Source organism: Schistocerca gregaria, chromosome X (genome assembly GCF_023897955.1).
Source record: "Schistocerca gregaria isolate iqSchGreg1 chromosome X, iqSchGreg1.2, whole genome shotgun sequence".
In the NCBI taxonomy this organism is placed as follows: Eukaryota; Metazoa; Arthropoda; class Insecta; order Orthoptera; family Acrididae; genus Schistocerca; species Schistocerca gregaria.
In genome coordinates, this window is record NC_064931.1 from 547373762 (window position 1) to 547385809 (window position 12048).

General features: G+C 41.0%; 1 protein-coding gene across 4 annotated transcripts in view; it reads right to left on the reverse strand.

Moving 5' to 3' along the window:
- The window catches only part of LOC126297807 (protein O-linked-mannose beta-1,2-N-acetylglucosaminyltransferase 1-like), a 1990313-nt gene that overhangs the window by 1111385 nt on the left and 866880 nt on the right, over window positions 1-12048 (reverse strand). For all 4 annotated transcript variants that reach the window (XM_049989012.1, XM_049989016.1, XM_049989017.1 and 1 more), the window contains exon 7: window positions 7756-7800. The gene's annotated coding sequence lies outside the window, so the exon portion shown is untranslated. The remainder of the gene's footprint in view (window positions 1-7755; window positions 7801-12048) is intronic.

The following is a 12048-nucleotide window of genomic DNA, read 5'->3' on the forward strand; positions in this document are numbered from 1 at the left end:
GCAATTTGATCATATTTTCATATTCTCTCGCTCGCTTCGAGAAAAATATTACTTCTACAGAAAAAATTGAATAGGACTTTTTTGTAGGAAATTTAATTTAGTCATAATTTGTACTGGGATACGTGTTCGCTGGAGACCACGGTTTTTGAGTTATTCAAGAAAAACGTACACAAGTGATAATCAAACGCAGCGCCATCCCCACACTCATCCCTCACCAGTCAGAATTTCTAGTATGTTCTTCGTGGGCTTGCCGGGGTGGCCGAGCGGTTCTGGGCGCTACAGTCTGGTACCACGCGACCGCTACGGTCGCAGGTTCGAATCCTGCCTCGGGCATGGATGTGTGTGATGTCCTTAGGTTAGTTAGATCTAAGTAGTTCTAAGTTCTAGGGGACTGACCTTAGAAGTTAAGTCCCATAGTGCTCAAAGCATTTTTGTTGTTGTTGTTGTTGTTGTTGTTGTCGTTCGTGGCACACTCTCCTAACACCGTACAAAAATTTCCGACTGCACGAACCATTCCCGATGTTCGACCTTTTTAGCCTCTATTGGGCTTCTGGTACCCCAGCATAGTTACCTGTTTCGTTGATATCATTTTAACCGTGCCCATGAGGACAATGACAGAAAATCTAGTTAAAATTTTCTGGATTGTTAGGCCTCTAAAATAATCGACGTTTTGACCCCGCTGCTGGGATTTTCTTCAGCATCTTCCGGTGTTCAATACTGCTAGAACACTACCAGGGACCAGTGTCGCGTTCTCTTATAAAGGTGAATTTTCCCACGTTTGTGCTGGAGAAGTGTGAATATTGGTGTAGGTGAAGCCTATGACGATGTCCCACCAATGCCTGCCACAAGAATTTTACCAATACTCCCACTTCTACAGCACAAACGCGGGAAAACTCCCCTTTATAAGAGAACGGGACACTGGCCTCTGACAGTGTTCTAGCAATTTTGGACATCGGAAGATCCTGAGGAAGATCCCAGCTAAGGGGTCGAAACTTCAATTATTTTAGAGGAGTATGACGCTGCCTAACAACCCAGAAGATTTTAACTTTAGTTACAACAGCCACAAGAGCCTGCAGTCTTACATAAAGAGAAACGAGTCTTGTAAAAATTAAGCTAAAACTAGTGACGTTGATACTTCAATTCTGCACGGTAGTTTCGCAGTCAGAAGGCCCGACGAATACAACGATGTAATTCTTTACTTCAAGGAGTTAAAATTCACAAGATCTATAGGTAAAATTTACAAAAACGTCAATTTTACAATTTGCAAGTGCTTGGCTAAACCGGCGGCCTAATAAGGCCAGACAATGAAGATAAATATAGGTGCAATGTGGGAAATAATTCGTGCAATCGCAACTTTTGGTACAGTGGTAGGAGGGAGTGCCATGAACAACATACTAGACATTACGACTGGTGGTGGTTGTGTGTGGGACTTTGAGTGCTTTTGAAGGTAACTTTTGTACGTTTCTTTTGTCCAGGTATAACAGTGCCAGTTGCATACAACGGCACAGGTAGGGACAGCTGAATCACTCCGTATATTGTAGAACTGTGGCAGTAGCTTCAGCGGGCACAGGAGCAATTTCAGATGGCTCTCAGTAAATTGTTGTGGGTCCAGTCCTGAACACGAGGCACCCAAGGTCTCAACTTGAAATATTTCTTCAACTGCTTACAATATCAAAACAAGGCTTATGCAAATGAGAGTACTCAACGCGATGAGTATTTTATTATCTGTTCCTGTCTACAAAGATCTCATCGGATTAGGGAAGGCCGTGCCCGTTCAAAGGAACCATCCCGGCATTTGCCTGAAGCGATTTAGGAAAATCGCGGAACTCCTAAACCAGGACGGCAGGACACGGGTTTGAACAGTCGTTCTCCTGGATGCGAGGCCAGTGTGCTAACCACTGTGCCACCTCGCTCGATACGACTGCAGGTATGCCACTTTGGTTCAAACATATTTCTTCTGACTAGTCCATCAAACGCATTCTGCAATCAACGTAAAAAACTTGAAACATTTGAGATATTTCGACGTCGTTGGTTTTCCAGGAGCAATACTACGATCTGAACACCAGAATGACTACTTGAAATTGAAGTTATGTCTCTGAAATGTGCCACAAAAAAAAAAAAAAAAAAAAAAAAAAAAAAAAAAAAAAAAAAAAATTTAAATACTTAGTGACTGATTTCTCTGTATTTTTATTTGTATTCTGAACGAAATCAGGTTTCTTAATGGAATTATACAATTAGCTATGGCATTCGAGAGCCCTTTTAAAGAAGAGAATAGTGCCAGAGTATGATTTTCACTCTGCAGCGGAGTGTGCGCTGATATGAAACTTCCGGCACACAGTTTTAATCTTTCAGGAAGTTTCAAGAGAATAGTGACTTTACACGGCTCACAATCCAATTTATCTATAAAAGAAGAGGAAACAGTCATGGAGAACGTTGTATCAGCAGGATGGTGGACCTAGGCACATGATCGGTGTTTCAGTCTAGTGGCCGTTTGTAGAATCTCATGAAGGACCACGCACTAGAAACCGCCATAAACGGTTTCCGATATTTTCTACTGTTTTGCGAGACATAGGGTTGAGTTCTGTGCAGTGTTTCTAAATATTTCGAGTTCTATAGATTCAAGTGCTGTGTAATGCGTTACAGCTATTTTGAACACATTGTTAATTCTTCAGTTACAGAGTTTTATGACGAGTAAAATTCTGTATATTTTTATAACTGGTTACGTAATGTGACGACAGTTTAGCAATACTTCGTCAGTCGTGCACTATATTGTACCTTGAAACGGAAGCTCATATTTGGAAATTATCCGAGTTCGTTTAATATCTCAACAATTTTCTCTGTATCGAAAACAGAAATTTCAGTATGTTTTTAAACTGTAATTGGTTTCTGATAACGCTTCTTCTTAGTCTGATTTCAATTTCGGATAATTGGTGATGGAATAACAATATAAACACATAGACTATTAAATGAAATTGACAAAATTTTCTCGGTTACAGTACTTTTCAATTTGAGCAAGATATATTTTCCTAGGTACATGAAAATGTTGTACCTTGTAACAGTTTTTCACATTTGGAGAAATCTTAGTTTTCTAGAGCAGTTTTGTAACTTAAGAAAAAAGACTGCAGCACACACAAAAAGCGAATACTATCATTTCAAAATGGATTTAGAATAGCAGAATTACACCGAGATATTTCGAGTGGATGTAGAAGGTGTCTTGAGCAACAAAATGAAGATAGGAACCCGTGTCCGGGAACGTCAACCAACGACGCTACAGAGAGTCGAAGTTTCAGGCGCCGGCGCCTGTACATAGATGCACATAGAGGGTGATTCCGTGACGAAGCTACGAACTTTCATGGACGCCGGAGAAGAATAAATGTTTCAATTTTAGTTAAAGGACCCAGGTCCGAAAGCGAACAAGTCGCAAGTTATAAGCGAAAACTGTTCTATTACCTATGAAAGTGGAAGACATATATTGGTACTGTTGTTGCTAAGATTATAGGATAGGCAACTTTCAGAGGTGGCAGTATGGACTAAAGCAAGGAAACAAGGCTAGTAAACATGGGTTCTAAAACGAATATCTTAAGACCTATGATCACTTGTTCAATAGAGGGGATGTTTTTCACAGTAGCGAAGATGAACAAGTGCTCATATACTTCTTCAGGTAAGCTCTTCAGGTATACATTTTAGAGTCAATATTTTTCAATGTTTTGATCCGTACTACCACCTCTGAAAGTTGCCTGCCTTACAGTCTTAGCAACAACAGTACCACTACACGTATTCCACTGTCAGAGATATTGCGAACGGTTTTCTACTCGTTCGTTTCCGCTACAGGAACCCTTACCCCAAACTGATACATTTATCCTTGTCCAGCATCCTAGAAAGTTTGTAACATCATCACGAAAACGTCCTGTATATACATACATCTACAGGCGCCGGCAACCCTAACTTGTACGCTCTGTAGCGTCACTGGACAGTGTGTCCGGACATGAGTTCCTATGTAAAACATGATCCATTAAATCCACTCTACAACCTCTAGAAGTGTGTAAAATGAATTATGAAACACCCCGTACATAAGTATTCAAGCACTGCCGCCTATAAATTCGACGCTCTGTAGCGTCGTTGGATGGCATTGCCGGACACGGGTTCCTACGCTCATTTTGTTCCTCAACACACCTTTTACGACCCCTTGAAATTTGTCAGTGTAATTTTGAAACACCATGAATGTTACACTTCTATTACAGGACTGGCTGGAGGCAAATGTGTGAAAAGTGTTCCAAGGCACAGCAGTCTACCCTACTACATATGACGCCCCTACCCTTCCGGTACATTGCACGTGATTTCATCCCCATGATGAGATCACTGTCCGCGACTTGTTTCTCGAATTCTTTCCTAACACAATGTAAAACCTCAGTCCATAGGAGGAGCTCCAAGGTGCCTTGGAGTTCAATTCAGCAAAATATTTCAAGCCTTTAAATTGAGATACCTATGGAAAATTATCTAGTCTTCAAAAGGGCTATACTCATCGGAGGCCTAGATAACTGGAGGGAGATCACTTACTAAAGACGTAGAAAGACAACAAAGAAAAATTCTACGAAACTGTCGGCCCCATCTGTATGGGAGAAAATCTCAGGAACTATAGTAGGTTACTGAGAAAACCTGACATTCTCAGGAAGAGACGATATACATTGTAAGGTCCAAGTTACGGATAATTGGATGCTTCAAATGGAAAAAGATCTTCACTTTTAAAGAACAGTTCGGTGCTTCAAACAAAAAGAGATCTTCAATTTCGGAACACTTGCCGAAAATCATTAAACTGTAGACAAAGGCCGGCCGCGGTGGTCGTGCGGTTCTAGCGCTGCAATGCGGAACCACGGGGCTGCTACGGTCGCAGGTTCGAATCCTGCCTCGGGCATGGATGTATGTGATGTCCGTAGGTTAGTTAGGTTTAAGTAGTTCTAGGTTCTAGGGGACTGATGACCTAAGATGTTAAGTCCCATAGTGCTTAGAGCCATTTTTTTGTAGACAAAGCGAGGACTGTAACCAGCAGAATCGTAACAGAACAATATTAGTGTGAGCATGACGTGATTTTGGTAAAGAATAAGTTAATCTCATAGGGAAAATAATTTCAATCATGGTCGTTAGTTGAGCATAACGACATAAAAAAATTAAGAGCAAAGGAGCTCTTAATTAAAGCATTTAAATGCACAATTTTCAATTAAATTCATAGTATGTAACAATATGTTGAGAGGAAAGGGTAAAATGTAACTAACACATAAACTCATCTGTTCATAAACTAGGTCGCAAACTTCGGATCGTCGGTGAGATATTAGTGAGTAGAAAATTTTCTACATAAGACGCGATAAATAAAACATCTTTACTATATTATAATAGATGTTTGACCGTGTAACATCCGTGTCAGAGTGAATCAAAAGAGTGCACTGAAAGCGAACAAAAACCACTTTCCGCAACTCAGAGTAGTGTATCATGGGAACTACGTAAACGATGAGCTCTAAGGCACTTACAGAAAGACACCAATTTCCTCTTATAATTATAACATTTCAAAAACTCTTTTGCAACGAAGTATCTAAGAAAATCTGCCAACTTTCTATTCGCCACTACTACAGAGTTATTTAAGATAAAATTAGCTACAAACTCAACAGAGGCTTCTAGACATTCTTACTAAGAACCGTAGACAAATGGAAAAGTCACCCACTTCATGGGAAAAGTAAAATACAGAACATTTTTAAGTCACAAGCGAGGAATTCTTCATTTGTGTGGTCATATTGTCAGTAGTTGCTTTATAATTATAAACTATTATAATTATAATTATTAAACTAAAAGAAAATGCCCATTTATCACCAAACGCGCATCGTTTTATCGAAATAAAACATCATCAGTGGTCTTTAATGGGAAATATGTACAATTCAGTGGTCTATAATGGGAGATATGTGCAATATGGATAACTTTCTAGATCAAAAGCAAGTCATTACAAAATATATTGATTTTACCTTTGCCGACCACCTTAAACAGGAATACCATAGACCAAGCACAATAGTAAAATATATGAAAATCAATAAAATCACACACCTCTAGCCTTTTCAAGAAACTTCTACATACACAAAGCATTAACACATACTAAACAGGTACTAAATGCCGAGTTAAGTATTAGAAAGAAGACATAAATTAATTGAAAAATCACGTAATTGAAGTAAACATTTCCTTTCCCAATCCTCCTCCTCTCACACTCCATCTCCCCCACCCGCCTTTCCATTCACACATGGCTCTGAGCACTATGGGACTCTACTGCTGTGGTAATTAGTCCCCTAGAACTTAGAACTACTTAAACCTAACTAACCTAAGGACATCACACACATCCATGCCCGAGGCAGGATTCGAACCTGCGACCGTAGCAGTCGCACGGTTCCGGACTGCGCACCTAGAACCGCGAGACCACCGCGGCCGGCCCTTTCCATTCCACCTCCTCTTCACACCTTTTCCTCCATCTCATTACCAACTCACTCTCCATTCTCTCCATTCGTTATTTCATATTCACTGTTCACTCATCCCTGTGTGAGTCCACAAAGCATTTCCTATCATTACTGAACGCTACATCATTTATGGTTACAATGCCTGTGTTAATGCAGTGTCTGTATCTTCACAATACAATTTCCTACATGCGTGCATGAATTAACAAACACTGTCACTGACGATTACGGCTGTGTTAAACATTACGAAATTGATTTGCATTCTGCCACATCTGTAATCGCCAGTGACAATGTCTCATCCTTCAGACAAGCAAACATGTCTGACTGACTTTGTATTGTGAGTATACAAACAAACTATAAACACACTTCGACGTGCTAAAATGACGATATAATATTTGTCTCCCTGTGCGGGACTCATGAACTGTGCGAACTTGAGTGTTGGGTCGGCCTTGGGGGCGTGCTAGGATAGGCGAAGTGGTTAAGGTGACCAGTAGCAATAAGCAGGAAATCCGGTTTCGAGTTCTGATCTGGCACCAATTTTCATGTGTTGCAAACAGCTGACGCCAATGTAAAGTCGGAGAATGCGAATCTATTTCGTAATTAATAACTTCTGTTTACATTGTCTGAATACGAAAGAGATGATATTACACATTGTATGTAACGGCGAACCAAATCTTATCATTTGGCGTTCGTCGTTCATGTCGTCCAACAACAGACACTGCCAAGCTGTGATCATTCCGGTAGCATCTAATATGTATGCAGAATCGCTCCACGTCAGGTTAAGGAGAAAACTCATTCAAAACGACTACATTTTGTCATTCAGTCCATCACTGATGGCGTTCACGAATCCATTGCGTCTCAGGCGTTTCTGGTCTCTGGACACAAGAAGGCGATACAATAGCATGTGCGTAAGTAGCCAGACATATGTGTCTGGATGTAATCGTCAGTAACAGTGTTTGTTAATTCAGGCACGCATACATGTCTGTAGGACATCGTATCGTGAAAATGCTCGACACTTAATATCACTTCCTGATTCCTTTTCTGGGTCTTCACTGAGCTTGGCGTAAGATCTACCTTTCCTATCACACAAGAAGCAAAACTTGTGGGTGCACGTACCTTTGCAGTTTCAATCACCATTGGAAGTACATCGTTCTCTACGTCCTTCGAAATACTATTTATTGGGGCCATTCTTTCTGACTGCTGTAATTTTAAAAAATTTTAGTGTAAGACTTTTTCACTACAAACGCATTAAACACAGTGTATTACTTACCTTATGGAACGTCTGAAGACCGTACGTGAAGACTTCGAACTATACCTGCAAAAATAAAATTATATAAATTAAAAAGCATGTAGCATATGAATAAATTAGAAATATTTTAAAGATTGGGGAAGCTCAGTAAAGACAGATGTATAGATTTACATTTGTATGGGATCATAGGGAGGCTCTTCAAGCTACAAAAAGTGCCAAATGGTTCAAATGGCTCTGAGCACTATGGGACTGAACATCTGAGGTCATCAGTCCCTTAGACTTATAACTACTTAAACCTAACTAACCTAAGGACATCACACACATCCATGCCTGAGGCAGGATTCGAACCTGCGACCGTAGCGGTCGCGCGGTTGCAGACTGAAGCACCTAGAACCGCTCGGCCACACCGGCCGGCTACAAAAAGTGCCAATAGCGGTTTTATATGCAGAGTCCCACTAACAGATTCGCACACCGGACTACTCTTGAGGAATCACTGGGCAACGGTCAGACAACGATAATTAGACTAACCTCCAAACTCCTCTATTAGAGGGCAGCTCAAACGTTGATGAATTACAGTAATCTACCAAATTCTAATTTACAAAATTACGCTAAAATTTAACAACGGGGGACTTATTAATGTATGATACTTCGATAGTCAGCATTTAGAGCTCTTTTCGTTGTGCAACACTGCATGTAGGACCTATACCGCTAGCAACGACAGTCACGGTGACCTAATTTTAATCACTATGGTCACGTCCCAGGCAGATGGCATACTTAATAAGAATTACGTGTTTGCGGTGTTCTTGCTGTGTAGTACAATCTTTGTCGAGATTCTGGAGTTGGAAACTCGTTGGGGAGCTACTTTTTCAATGTCCGAATGAAATGAAACATATGATTACACTAAAACCCACTTAATGAAACAGAAGATAATGGAACAGGAATGGTTTCATTTGCAGTGTTACTTCTAAAATACGTATCAGTTAAACATGTTCTACTGGGATCCACTGAAAGCAATAATACACAAAGCTAGTCATAAATGCAAGTTAGCTCACTCTAGGCTGTCGATACAAATATCACGTTCTTTTCTCCGACGAAGCAGCTCCCAGTTCTTCATTATCCTCTACATTCGGTCAACGGTTGTCTCCATTCATACTTAGCCAAGGCTGTCTATTCACGCCACCCCGCGTACTGAACCATTCATTCCCTCAACAACTGCGTGTAAGAAATTGCTGGACATTCTCATTCACAGTATGTTCTATGTGCCTGTGAATTCTTTTCCCAGTGAAATATAAATGAAACCTATCGATAGAATCATTGCAATTTCTTTAAGTTTTTAAAATACAAAACGAAATTAGTAAATCTGTATACCCTAGCAATTAAATTCAGTTTTAGTATTCGCAACGATAAGTTTGGGGCGCTTAATTTTGTCACCCACAGAAAACTTCCGGAAAAACATCTGTAACTGAGGTAAAAAAAAAACTAACACCGCCGTGTATTATTTCTTTGGTGTACCATGAAACTACCAACGCAATCTATCGGTTCTTTTGTGTATTATACCGTGGTGATAGTGTCATAAAAGTAAACATCCGAACTACTAAGCTGAGCAGACTCCTAAAACTCTAAATTATGATGTTTCAGTGATCCGATTTTGATGAAATAAAGCCTGTATGTAGCTCCAGGCTACGCTCATGTTACCTGTGAAAACTTCATGAAAATTCGTTTAGTACTTTTGGAGACTAGAGAGTTCAAACAGACAGACAGACATAAAGGATGACTTCAGATAAAATGTTAAGTTACAACATTTTGTTCCTGCTGATCCGATTTTGATGAACTAAAGCCCATAAGCTGAGTTCCAGTTACGTGTGAAAACCCCATGAAAATTCCTCTAGTAGTTTTGGAGATTAGAGCGTTCAAACAGACAGACAGACAGACAGACACGAAGGTTTTACGATATTATTTTTAATATAGATATTGATAGATATCTTTTATAAGGGACGGCCGGCAGCGGTGGTCTCGCGGTTCTAGGCGGGCAGTCCGGAACCGTGAGACTGCTACGGTCGCAGGTTCGAATCCTGCCTCAGGCATGGATGTGTGTGATGTCCTTAGGTTAGTTAAGTTTAAGTAGTTCTAAGTTCTAGGGGACTGATGACCACAGCAGTCGAGTCCCATAGTGCTAAGAGCCATAAAGGACGTTTTATGAAATCTTTGACGGTGTACTGCGTTTTTTTTAATTAAATCTTTTATAAAATTAGCGTGGCCCTAGCTTTTATATAAGATTTGTCAAAGAACTTTGATAGTGTAATACGAGCGTAAGACAAACACTGCCAGTGGCTGCATATTGCCCGTGGCTAAGGTAAGTGGTACACTTATAGACTTCTTCGGGTGTTGCGAGTTGAAGATTAGGATTACTTGACCAATAATTACCATCTGTGCTTGATATGTCGTTCCTAAGTAGTAACTGATATATCGTGTGTATTAGGAAGAGTCTGACGCTACGGCTGCAGTAGGAACTTTGCCAGATGAAGTCAGGCAGTGAGCATCCATAACAGCACAACTCGAAGCACGTGAGGAAGAAAACTAGATCGATCGTCAGAATATTGTGGATAAAGCGGAAACGACAACTCGGCTGAATGCCTTGACGCATACCATTAGTAGCGTCACATCTGGCAAAGACATGATTTTAACTATCCAGTCGAATAAGTAACGTGTCTTCCTGACACACACAACCTATCAGTTAATAAATAGGAACGACAGAGGTAGCCGAGATCTAAACTATTCGTCAAACAACCCTAATCTTCAGATGCTCAGAATTAGGGTTATACTTTAAATGTATCGAGCTGTATATGCACGTTTGTTTGGGGTACACCAACATTGCGATTAAAATGTATTTTTGTAAGGGGCGATCAGAAAGTTCCCGCTCGAAGGCCGTACAGTCAAGCATTGATACGCCAACCAGGCAAAATCGTGTGGGCACTGAGGCCATGATCCCCCCGAGCGCCAGGTTGAAGATATATGTTTGGGAAAAAATCGTGTCCTGATGTTCTGTAACTGTTTGCTCCACATCATCGTCGGACAGAAATCGTCAACCCTTCAAGGCTTTCTTAACAGACCAAAGGCGTGATGATCACATGGGGAGAGATCAGGACTGTAGTCTTCCACTTGATCTGGCTTAACTTTGCGTCACGACATTTGAAATCTGGGGTCGTGCGTTATCATGAAGCAGCACTACCGCCGGGCGCAGATTGCACAACGGCCGTTTCCGACAGACATGTTGCCCCATACACATTCTTCATTCTGCGATGAGTATCCACCGGTGGTTGTTCTTCGTCACCCAAGAAAAGAATAATAGCACACTGGTCCTGTATAGACGCATTTGGTTATAACTTCGCCATACTTCACGTTTCCGCATTTACTACACACACATCGGAAAGACGCAGGCCACACTAATTCCTTGCGTATATGTCGGGGCAAAGGATGAGACACTGTCACTCGCTGTTTGTCTATTGTTTGAAGGAATTTTCAATTGTAACTGAATATAATCCCATCGTGTCTTTCTTTTGGTGGATGATTTTTTGTGTGGATCCATTGCACATTTGGCACGAGGCTGTCAACATGCTATTGGCCTCATCGTAGGGAGAATATTGAATTTCGTCACCGCGGCACTAGAAGGGGGGAGTGTGGCGGGCGCATTGCCATGACTCTCCTTTTCCCCGGGAAAGAAACACGATACTCAGTTGACAGTAGATTGAGTGTACCTGATGCCTTCCTAGAGGGACTGGAACGAGGAAAAATCCCCCCCCCCCCCATTCCAGAACTTCCAGAGCCGGACTATGGGGCTCTACCTGCTAGACCACCACGGCTCCATACCAATCTTGTTACACCGGAAGTTGTAAACGAGTCCATACAGCCAGCTAGTGGGACATTGTTCTGGAATTTTGCCATCGAGCCGCTCTGAAGCAACTTGAGTAAATGGGGTAGTAACATATGCTGACCACCTGCTTGTCCTGGAATCTGCGAACTCCAGAGCACAATTAGAGAATAACAGCACGCAACTTCTCATGAGTATGAGTGTCTGCTGCAAAAGCAACAAACTTACGATCGCAGCAAATAAATCAGCGTACTTAATACTTAAAGTGTGCTCCAAATAAAACTAATCATTAAACTTGAAAGCATCAACATTCAAAGGAAAGGAGTGACGAGATACCTGACTATCAATGCATGAATTGGCAGACTGAATACTATGCAATACAAGCGACCTGTAAATACAATACCTACATATCACATTGCCCTTTTCGAGTCCATTGTATGTTTCAC